At 43.7% G+C, this 10,794-nt stretch overlaps 14 non-coding genes across 14 annotated transcripts; all 14 read right to left on the reverse strand.

Annotated features, from left to right (window-relative positions):
- Positions 1-1,483: 1,483 nt before the first annotated feature.
- On the reverse strand, positions 1,484-1,555 carry trnag-ucc. Its single transcript has one exon. It is a non-coding gene; the product is annotated as a tRNA-Gly (tRNA).
- A 426-nt stretch (positions 1,556-1,981) lies between these two features.
- Positions 1,982-2,053, reverse strand: trnag-ucc. Its single transcript has one exon. It is a non-coding gene; the product is annotated as a tRNA-Gly (tRNA).
- A 422-nt stretch (positions 2,054-2,475) lies between these two features.
- On the reverse strand, positions 2,476-2,547 carry trnag-ucc. Its single transcript has one exon. It is a non-coding gene; the product is annotated as a tRNA-Gly (tRNA).
- A 431-nt stretch (positions 2,548-2,978) lies between these two features.
- Positions 2,979-3,050, reverse strand: trnag-ucc. Its single transcript has one exon. It is a non-coding gene; the product is annotated as a tRNA-Gly (tRNA).
- Positions 3,051-3,472: 422 nt separating this feature from the next.
- trnag-ucc lies at positions 3,473-3,544 on the reverse strand. Its single transcript has one exon. It is a non-coding gene; the product is annotated as a tRNA-Gly (tRNA).
- A 1,405-nt stretch (positions 3,545-4,949) lies between these two features.
- On the reverse strand, positions 4,950-5,021 carry trnag-ucc. Its single transcript has one exon. It is a non-coding gene; the product is annotated as a tRNA-Gly (tRNA).
- A 421-nt stretch (positions 5,022-5,442) lies between these two features.
- On the reverse strand, positions 5,443-5,514 carry trnag-ucc. The gene has a single exon. It is a non-coding gene; the product is annotated as a tRNA-Gly (tRNA).
- Positions 5,515-6,505: 991 nt separating this feature from the next.
- trnag-ucc lies at positions 6,506-6,577 on the reverse strand. Its single transcript has one exon. It is a non-coding gene; the product is annotated as a tRNA-Gly (tRNA).
- Positions 6,578-7,568: 991 nt separating this feature from the next.
- Positions 7,569-7,640, reverse strand: trnar-ucu. The gene has a single exon. It is a non-coding gene; the product is annotated as a tRNA-Arg (tRNA).
- A 427-nt stretch (positions 7,641-8,067) lies between these two features.
- trnag-ucc lies at positions 8,068-8,139 on the reverse strand. Its single transcript has one exon. It is a non-coding gene; the product is annotated as a tRNA-Gly (tRNA).
- Positions 8,140-8,563: 424 nt separating this feature from the next.
- trnag-ucc lies at positions 8,564-8,635 on the reverse strand. Its single transcript has one exon. It is a non-coding gene; the product is annotated as a tRNA-Gly (tRNA).
- A 495-nt stretch (positions 8,636-9,130) lies between these two features.
- On the reverse strand, positions 9,131-9,202 carry trnag-ucc. The gene has a single exon. It is a non-coding gene; the product is annotated as a tRNA-Gly (tRNA).
- Positions 9,203-9,629: 427 nt separating this feature from the next.
- Positions 9,630-9,701, reverse strand: trnag-ucc. The gene has a single exon. It is a non-coding gene; the product is annotated as a tRNA-Gly (tRNA).
- A 495-nt stretch (positions 9,702-10,196) lies between these two features.
- trnag-ucc lies at positions 10,197-10,268 on the reverse strand. The gene has a single exon. It is a non-coding gene; the product is annotated as a tRNA-Gly (tRNA).
- Between the last annotated feature and the right edge of the window lie 526 nt (positions 10,269-10,794).

The following is a 10,794-nucleotide window of genomic DNA, read 5'->3' on the forward strand; positions in this document are numbered from 1 at the left end:
TCATTTGGGATGTACTATACTTTAAAATCAGCACTGTAAAAACTGCAATGTGAAAGTAGATGTTCCCTGAGATATTTAACCGTCCCTCCTCTAGTAAGAAGCAAAGTACAGTTTTCAAGGCTGTGGCAGTGAAAACCCCAGTGAAATCGTGTCCAGGCTTAGAATACAGACACAGCATTGACTGCACTTATGAAAGGTCTTGGTGGCTGGTAGCAAAAGCCCCATGGTCTGCAATCACTCTAATCAAACAGTATGTAGAAGGGGTAGTTGTGTTGTCTTGAAAACCAGACACAGTTAGGAGCTGTCGCACATTTATAAAGACTCAAACAGCCTTTATGCGACAGCCAGGAACCGAACCCGGGTCAACTGCTTAGAAGTCAGCTATGCTTACCACTATACCACCATCGCTTGACATGTACTGAAGAGGTAAGGCTTAAGGACAGCGAGCCATAGAATTTAATCACAGGTAAGGAGCTTGGTAAAGTAAGGCTCAGTTGGGATGTTAATGTACTGTACTTTAAAGTCAGCACTGTAAAAACTGCAATGTGAAAGTAGATGGCCCCGAGATATTTAACCTTCCCTCCTCTATTAAGAAGCAAAGTACAGTTTTCAAAGCTGTCACAGTGTAAACCCCAGTGAAATCGTGTCCAGGCATAGAATACAGAGACAGCATTGACTGTACTTATGAAAGGTCTTGGTGGCTCGTAGCAAAAGCCCCGCGGTCTGCAATCACTCGAATCAAACAGTATTCTATGGCTCGCTGTCCTTAAGCCTTACCTCTTCAGTACATGTTAAGCGACAGTTGTGTTGTCTTGAAAACCAGACAGTGAGGAGCTGTGGCACATTTATAAAGATTCAAACAGCCTCTATGCGACGGCCAGGAATCGAACCCGGGTTAACTGCTTGGAAGGAAGCTATGCTTACCACCATACCACCATCGCTTAACATGTACTGAAGAAGTAAGGCTTTAGGAAAGCGAGTAATAGAATTTAATCATGTTGAGTTTATGATCACCAGTTTACAAGCCCAATAGTATGAATATGCCACACTGCCAATAAAATGAGTATGACTCTGCAAAGGTAAGGAGTTTGGTAAAGTAAGGCTCAGTTGGGATGTTATTGTACTATACTTTAAAATTGGCACTGTAAAAACTGCAATGTGAAAGTAGATGGACCCCAAGATATTTAAACTTCCGTCGTCCAGTAAGAAGCAAAGTACAGTTTTCAATGCTGTGGCAGTGCAAACCCCAGTGAAATCGTGTCCAGGCATAGAATACAGACACAGCATTAACTGTACTTATGAAAGGTCTTGGTGGCTCGTAGCAAAAGCCCCGCGGTCTGCAATCACTCGAATCAAACAGTATTCTATGGCTCGCTGTCCTTAAGCCTTACCTCTTCAGTACATGTTAAGCGACAGTTGTGTTGTCTTGAAAACCAGACAGTGAGGAGCTGTGGCACATTTATAAAGATTCAAACAGCCTCTATGCAACGGCCGGGAATCGAACCCGGGTCAACTGCTTGGAAAGCAGCTATGCTTACCACTATACCACCATCGCTTGACAAGTGCTGAAGAGGTAAGGCTTTAGGACAGCGAGCCATAGAATTTAATCACAGGTAAGGAACATGGTAAAGTAAGGCTCAGTTGGGATGTTAAGGTACTGTACTTTAAAGTCAGCACTGTAAAAACTGCAATGTGTGTGAGAGTAGATGTTCCCCAAGATATTTAAACTTCCTTCCTCCAGTAAGAAGCAAAGTACAGTTTTCAATGCTGTCGCAGTTCAAACCCCAGTGAAATCGTGTACAGGCATAGAATACAGACACAGCATTGACTGTACTTATGAAAGGTCTTGGTGGCTCGTAGCAAAAGCCACGATCTGCAATCACTCTTATCAAACAGTATGTAGAAGGGGTGGTTGTGTTGTCTTGAAACCCAGACAAAGTGAGGAGCTGTCGCACATTTATAAAGATTCAAACAGCCTCTATGCGACGGCCGGGAATCGAACCCGGGTGAACTGCTTGGAAGGCAGCTATGCTTACCACTATACCACCATCGCTTGACATGTACTGAAGAGGTAAGGCTTTAGGACAGCAAGCCATAGAATTTAATCACAGGTAAGGAACTTGGTAAAGTAAGGCTCAGTTGGGATGTTAAGGTACTGTACTTTAAAGTCAGCACTGTAAAAACTGCAATGTGAGAGTAGATGTTCCCCAAGATATTTAACCTTCCCTCCTCTAGTAAGAAGCAAAGTACAGTTTTCAATGCTGTGGCAGTGCAAACCCCAGTGAAATCGTGTACAGGCATAGAATACAGACACAGCATTGACTGTACTTATGAAAGGTCTTGGTGGCTCGTAGCAAAAGCCACGATCTGCAATCACTCTAATCAAACAGTATGTAGAAGGGGTGGTTGTGTTGTCTTGAAACCCAGACAAAGTGAGGAGCTGTCGCACATTTATAAAGATTCAAACAGCCTCTATGCGACGGCCGGGAATCGAACCCGGGTCAACTGCTTGGAAGGCAGCTATGCTTACCACTATACCACCATCGCTTGACATGTACTGAAGAGGTAAGGCTTTAGGACAGCAAGCCATAGAATTTAATCACAGGTAAGGAACTTGGTAAAGTAAGGCTCAGTTGGGATGTTAAGGTACTGTACTTTAAAGTCAGCACTGTAAAAACTGCAATGTGAGAGTAGATGTTCCCCAAGATATTTAACCTTCCCTCCTCTAGTAAGAAGCAAAGTACAGTTTTCAATGCTGTGGCAGTGCAAACCCCAGTGAAATCGTGTCCAGGCATAGAATACAGACACAGCATTGACTGTACTTATGAAAGGTCTTGGTGGCTCGTAGCAAAAGCCACGATCTGCAATCACTCTAATCAAACAGTATGTAGAAGGGGTGGTTGTGTTGTCTTGAAACCCAGACAAAGTGAGGACATGTCACACATTTCGCACATTTATAAAGACTCAAACAGCCTCTATGCGACGGCCGGGAATCGAACCCGGGTCAACTGCTTGGAAGGCAGCTATGCTTACCACTATACCACCATCACTTGACATGTACTGAAGAGGTAAGGCTTTAGGACAGCGAGCCATAGAATTTAATCACAGGTAAGGAACTTGGTAAAGTAAGGCTCAGTTGGGATGTTAAGGTACTGTACTTTAAAGTCAGCACTGTAAAAACTGCAATATGAGAGTAGATGTTCCCCAAGATCTTTAACCTTCCCTCCTCTAGTAAGAAGCAAAGTACAGTTTTCAATGCTGTGGCAGTGCAAACCCCAGTGAAATCGTTTCCAGGCATAGAATACAGAGACAGCATTGACTGTACTTATGAAAGGTCTTGGTGGCTCGTAGCAAAAGCCACGATCTGCAATCACTCTAATCAAGCAGTATGTAGAAGGGGTGGTTGTGTTGTCTTGAAACCCAGACAAAGTGAGGAGATGTCGCACATTTATAAAGATTCAAACAGCCTCTATGCGACGGCCGGGAATCGAACCCGGGTCAACTGCTTGGAAGGCAGCTATGCTTACCACTATACCACCATCGCTTGACATGTACTGAAGAGGTAAGGCTTTAGGACAGCAAGCCATAGAATTTAATCACAGGTAAGGAACTTGGTAAAGTAAGGCTCAGTTGGGATGTTAAGGTACTGTACTTTAAAGTCAGCACTGTAAAAACTGCAATGTGAGAGTAGATGTTCCCCAAGATATTTAACCTTCCCTCCTCTAGTAAGAAGCAAAGTACAGTTTTCAAGGCTGTGGCAGTGCAAACCCCAGTGAAATCGTGTCCAGGCATAGAATACAGACACAGCATTGACTGCACTTATGAAAGGTCTTGGTGGCTGGTAGCAAAAGCCCCACAGTCTGCAATCACTCAGTATGTAGAAGGGGTGGTTGTGTTGTCTTGAAACCCAGACAAAGTGAGGAGCTGTCATACATTTATAAAGATTCAAACAGCCTCTATGCGACTGCCGGGAATGGAACCCGGGTCAACTGCTTGGAAGGCAGCTATGCTTACCACTAAACCACCATCGCTTGACATGTACTGAAGAGGTAAGGCTTTAGGACAGCAAGCCATAGAATTTAATCACAGGTAAGGAACTTGGTAAAGTAAGGCTCAGTTGGGATGTTAAGGTACTGTACTTTAAAGTCAGCACTGTAAAAACTGCAATGTGAGAGTAGATGTTCCCCAAGATATTTAACCTTCCCTCCTCTAGTAAGAAGCAAAGTACAGTTTTCAATGCTGTGGCAGTGCAAACCCCAGTGAAATCGTGTCCAGGCATAGAATACAGACACAGCATTGACTGTACTTATGAAAGGTCTTGGTGGCTCGTAGCAAATGCCCTGCGGTCTGCAATCACTCTAATCAAACAGTATGTAGAAGGGGTGGTTGTGTTGTCTTGAAACCCAGACAAAGTGAGGAGATGTCGCACATTTATAAAGATTCAAACAGCCTCTATGTGACTGCCGGGAATCGAACCCGGGTCAACTGCTTGGAAGGCAGCTATGCTTACCACTATACCACCATCGCTTGACATGTACTGAAGAGGTAAGGCTTTAGGACAGCAAGCCATAGAATTTAATCAAAGGTAAGGAACTTGGTAAAGTAAGGCTCAGTTGGGATGTTATGGTACTGTACTTTAAAGTCAGCACTGTAAAAACTGCAATATGAGAGTAGATGTTCCCCAAGATATTTAACCTTCCCTCCTCTAGTAAGAAGCAAAGTACAGTTTTCAATGCTGTGGCAGTGCAAACCCCAGTGAAATCGTGTCCAGGCATAGGATACAGACACAGAATTGACTGTACTTATGAAAGGTCTTGGTGGCTCGTAGCAAAAGCCACGATCTGCAATCACTCTAATCAAACAGTATGTAGAAAGGGTGGTTGTGTTGTCTTGAAACCCAGACAAAGTGAAGAGATGTCGCACATTTATAAAGACTCAAACAGCCTCTATGCGACGGCCGGGAATCGAACCCGGGTCAACTGCTTGGAAGGCAGCTATGCTTACCACTATACCACCATCGCTTGACATGTACTGAAGAGGTAAGGCTTTAGGACAGCAAGCCATAGAATTTAATCACAGGTAAGGAACTTGGTAAAGTAAGGCTCAGTTGGGATGTTAAGGTACTGTACTTTAAAGTCAGCACTGTAAAAACTGCAATGTGAAAGTAGATGGACCCCAAGATATTTAAACTTCCGTCCTCCAGTAAGAAGCAAAGTACAGTTTTCAATGCTGTCGCAGTTCAAACCCCAGTGAAATCGTGTACAGGCATAGAATACAGACACAGCATTGACTGTACTTATGAAAGGTCTTGGTGGCCTTGGTGGCGGTCTGCAATCACTCTAATCAAACAACATGTAGAAGGGGTGGTTGTGGTGGTGGTTGTGTTGTCTTGAAACCCAGACAAAGTGAGGAGATGTCGCACATTTATTCAAACAGCCTCTATGCGATGGCCGGGAATCGAACCCGGGTCAACTGCTTGGAAGGCAGCTATGCTTACCACTATACCACCATCGCTTGACATGTACTGAAGAGGTAAGGCTTTAGGACAGCAAGCCATAGAATTTAATCACAGGTAAGGAACTTGGTAAAGTAAGGCTCAGTTGGGATGTTAAGGTACTGTACTTTAAAGTCAGCACTATAAAAACTGCAATATGAGCGTACATGTTCCCCAAGATATTTAACCTTCCCTCCTCTAGTAAGAAGCAAAGTACAGTTTTCAATGCTGTGGCAGTGCAAACCCCAGTGAAATCGTGTCCAGGCATAGAATACAGACACAGCATTGACTGTACTTATGAAAGGTCTTGGTGGCTCGTAGCAAATGCCCTGCGGTCTGCAATCACTCTAATCAAGCAGTATGTAGAAGGGGTGGTTGTGTTGTCTTGAAACCTAGACAAAGTGAGGAGATGTCACACATTTATAAAGATTCAAACAGCCTCTATGTGACTGCCGGGAATCGAACCCGGGTCAACTGCTTGGAAGGCAGCTATGCTTACCACTATACCACCATCGCTTGACGAGAGCTGAAGAGGTAAGGCTTTAGGAAAGCGAGTAATAGAATTTAATCATGTTGAGTTCATGATCACCAGTTTACAAGCCCAATAGTATAAATATGCCACACTGCCAATAAAATGAGTATGACTCTGCAAAGGTAAGGAGTTTGGTAAAGTAAGGCTCAGTTGGGATGTTATTGTACAATACTTTAAAATTGGCACTGTAAAAACTGCAATGTGAAAGTAGATGGACCCCAAGATATTTAAACTTCCATCCTCCAGTAAGAAGCAAAGTACAGTTTTCAATGCTGTCGCAGTTCAAACCCCAGTGAAATCGTGTACAGGCATAGAATACAGACACAGCATTGACTGTACTTATGAAAGGTCTTGGTGGCTCGTAGCAAAAGCCCCACGGTGTGCAATCACTCAGTATGTTGAAGGGGTGGTTGTGTTGTCTTGAAACCCAGACAAAGTGAGGAGATGTCGCACATTTATAAAGACTCAAACAGCCTCTATGCGACGGCCGGGAATCGAACCCGGGTCAACTGCTTGGAAGGCAGCTATGCTTACCACTATACCACCATCGCTTGACATGTACTGAAGAGGTAAGGCTTTAGGACAGCAAGCCATAGAATTTAATCACAGGTAAGGAACTTGGTAAAGTAAGGCTCAGTTGGGATGTTAAGGTACTGTACTTTAAAGTCAGCACTATAAAAACTGCAATATGAGCGTACATGTTCCCTAAGATATTTAACCTTCCCTCCTCTAGTAAGAAGCAAAGTACAGTTTTCAATGCTGTGGCAGTGCAAACCCCAGTGAAATCGTGTCCAGGCATAGAATACAGACACAGCATTGACTGTACTTATGAAAGGTCTTGGTGGCTCGTAGCAAATGCCCTGCGGTCTGCAATCACTCTAATCAAGCAGTATGTAGAAGGGGTGGTTGTGTTGTCTTGAAACCTAGACAAAGTGAGGAGATGTCACACATTTATAAAGATTCAAACAGCCTCTATGTGACTGCCGGGAATCGAACCCGGGTCCACTGCTTGGAAGGCAGCTATGCTTACCACTATACCACCATCGCTTGACGAGAGCTGAAGAGGTAAGGCTTTAGGAAAGCGAGTAATAGAATTTAATCATGTTGAGTTCATGATCACCAGTTTACAAGCCCAATAGTATAAATATGCCACACTGCCAATAAAATGAGTATGACTCTGCAAAGGTAAGGAGTTTGGTAAAGTAAGGCTCAGTTGGGATGTTATTGTACAATACTTTAAAATTGGCACTGTAAAAACTGCAATGTGAAAGTAGATGGACCCCAAGATATTTAAACTTCCGTCCTCCAGTAAGAAGCAAAGTACAGTTTTCAATGCTGTCGCAGTTCAAACCCCAGTGAAATCGTGTACAGGCATAGAATACAGACACAGCATTGACTGTACTTATGAAAGGTCTTGGTGGCTCGTAGCAAAAGCCCCACGGTGTGCAATCACTCAGTATGTTGAAGGGGTGGTTGTGTTGTCTTGAAACCCAGACAAAGTGAGGAGATGTCGCACATTTATCAAGACTCAAACAGCCTCTATGCGACGGCCGGGAATCGAACCCGGGACAACTGCTTAGAAGGCAGCTATGCTTACCACTATACCACCATCGCTTGACATGTACTGAAGAGGTAAGGCTTTAGGACAGCAAGCCATAGAATTTAATCACAGGTAAGGAACTTGGTAAAGTAAGGCTCAGTTGGGATGTTAAGGTACTGTACTTTAAAGTCAGCACTGTAAAAACTGCAATATGAGAGTAGATGTTCCCCAAGATATTTAACCTTCCCTCCTCTAGTAAGAAGCAAAGTACAGTTTTCAATGCTGTGGCAGTGCAAACCCCAGTGAAATCGTGTACAGGGATAGAATACAGAGACAGCATTGACTGTACTTATGAAAGGTCTTGGTGGCCTTGGTGGTGGTCTGCAATCACTCTAATCAAACAGTACGTAGAAGGGGTGGTTGTGGTGATGGATGTGTTGTCTTGAAACCCAGACAAAGTGAGGAGCTGTCGCACATTTATAAAGACTCAAACAGCCTCTATGCGATGGCCGGGAATCGAACCCGGGTCAACTGCTTGGAAGGCAGCTATGCTTACCACTATACCACCATCGCTTGACATGTACTGAAGAGGTAAGGCTTTAGGACAGCAAGCCATAGAATTTAATCACAGGTAAGGAACTTGGTAAAGTAAGGCTCAGTTGGGATGTTAAGGTACTGTACTTTAAAGTCAGCACTATAAAAACTGCAATATGAGCGTACATGTTCCCCAAGATATTTAACCTTCCCTCCTCTAGTAAGAAGCAAAGTACAGTTTTCAATGCTGTGGCAGTGCAAACCCCAGTGAAATCGTGTCCAGGCATAGAATACAGACACAGCATTGACTGTACTTATGAAAGGTCTTGGTGGCTCGTAGCAAATGCCCTGCGGTCTGCAATCACTCTAATCACTCAGTATGTTGAAGGGGTGGTTGTGTTGTCTTGAAACCCAGACAAAGTGAGGAGCTGTCGCACATTTATAAAGACTCAAACAGCCTCTATGCGATGGCCGGGAATCGAACCCGGGTCAACTGCTTGGAAGGCAGCTATGCTTACCACTATACCACCATCGCTTGACATGTACTGAAGAGGTAAGGCTTTAGGACAGCAAGCCATAGAATTTAATCATGTTGAGTTTATGATCACCAGTTTACAAGCCCAATAGTATAAATATGCCACACTGCCAATAAAATGAGTATGACTCTGCAAAGGTAAGGAGTTTGGTAAAGTAAGGCTCAGTTGGGATGTTATTGTACAATACTTTAAAATTGGCACTGTAAAAACTGCAGTGTGAAAGTAGATGGACCCCAAGATATTTAAACTTCCGTCCTCCAGTAAGAAGCAAAGTACAGTTTTCAATGCTGTCGCAGTTCAAACCCCAGTGAAATCGTGTACAGGCATAGAATACAGACACAGCATTGACTGTACTTATGAAAGGTCTTGGTGGCCCGTAGCAAAAGCCCCACGGTGTGCAATCACTCAGTATGTTGAAGGGGTGGTTGTGTTGTCTTGAAACCCAGACAAAGTGAGGAGATGTCGCACATTTATAAAGACTCAAACAGCCTCTATGCGACGGCCGGGAATCGAACCCGGGTTAACTGCTTGGAAGGCAGCTATGCTTACCACTATACCACCATCGCTTGACATGTATTGAAGAGGTAAGGCTTTAGGACAGCAAGCCATAGAATTTAATCACAGGTAAGGAACTTGGTAAAGTAAGGCTCAGTTGGGATGTTAAGGTACTGTACTTTAAAGTCAGCACTGTAAAAACTGCAATGTGAGAGTAGATGTTCCCCAAGATATTTAACCTTCCCTCCTCTAGTAAGAAGCAAAGTACAGTTTTCAATGCTGTGGCAGTGCAAACCCCAGTGAAATCGTGTACAGGGATAGAATACAGAGACAGCATTGACTGTACTTATGAAAGGTCTTGGTGGCCTTGGTGGTGGTCTGCAATCACTCTAATCAAACAGTACGTAGAAGGGGTGGTTGTGGTGATGGATGTGTTGTCTTGAAACCCAGACAAAGTGAGGAGCTGTCGCACATTTATAAAGACTCAAACAGCCTCTATGCGATGGCCGGGAATCGAACCCGGGTCAACTGCTTGGAAGGCAGCTATGCTTACCACTATACCACCATCGCTTGACATGTAGTGAAGAGGTAAGGCTTTAGGACAGCAAGCCATAGAATTTAATCATGTTGAGTTTATGATCACCAGTTTACAAGCCCAATAGTATAAATATGCCACACTGCCAATAAAATGAGTATGACTCTGCAAAGGTAAGGAGTTTGGTAAAGTAAGGCTCAGTTGGGATGTTATTGTACAATACTTTAAAATTGGCACTGTAAAAACTGCAGTGTGAAAGTAGATGGACCCCAAGATATTTAAACTTCCGTCCTCCAGTAAGAAGCAAAGTACAGTTTTCAATGCTGTCGCAGTTCAAACCCCAGTGAAATCGTGGACAGGCATAGAATACAGACACAGCATTGACTGTACTTATGAAAGGTCTTGGTGGCTCGTAGCAAAAGCCCCACGGTGTGCAATCACTCAGTATGTTGAAGGGGTGGTTGTGTTGTCTTGAAACCCAGACAAAGTGAGGAGATGTCGCACATTTATAAAGACTCAAACAGCCTCTATGCGACGGCCGGGAATCGAACCCGGGTCAACTGCTTGGAAGGCAGCTATGCTTACCACTATACCACCATCGCTTGACATGTAGTGAAGAGGTAAGGCTTTAGGACAGCAAGCCATAGAATTTAATCATGTTGAGTTTATGATCACCAGTTTACAAGCCCAATAGTATAAATATGCCACACTGCCAATAAAATGAGTATGACTCTGCAAAGGTAAGGAGTTTGGTAAAGTAAGGCTCAGTTGGGATGTTATTGTACAATACTTTAAAATTGGCACTGTAAAAACTGCAATGTGAAAGTAGATGGACCCCAAGATATTTAACCTTCCCTCCTCTAGTAAGAAGCAAAGTACAGTTTTCAATGCTGTGGCAGTGCAAACCCCAGTGAAATCGTGTACAGGCATAGAATACAGACACAGCATTGACTGTACTTATGAAAGGTCTTGGTGGCTCGTAGCAAATGCCCTGCGGTCTGCAATCACTCTAATCAAGCAGTATGTAGAAGGGGTGGTTGTGTTGTCTTGAAACCTAGACAAAGTGAGGAGATGTCACACATTTATAAAGATTCAAACAGCCTCTATGTGACTGCCGGGAATCGAACC

Source organism: Solea senegalensis, unplaced genomic scaffold (assembly GCF_019176455.1).
Source record: "Solea senegalensis isolate Sse05_10M unplaced genomic scaffold, IFAPA_SoseM_1 scf7180000014291, whole genome shotgun sequence".
Lineage (NCBI taxonomy): Eukaryota > Metazoa > Chordata > Actinopteri > Pleuronectiformes > Soleidae > Solea > Solea senegalensis.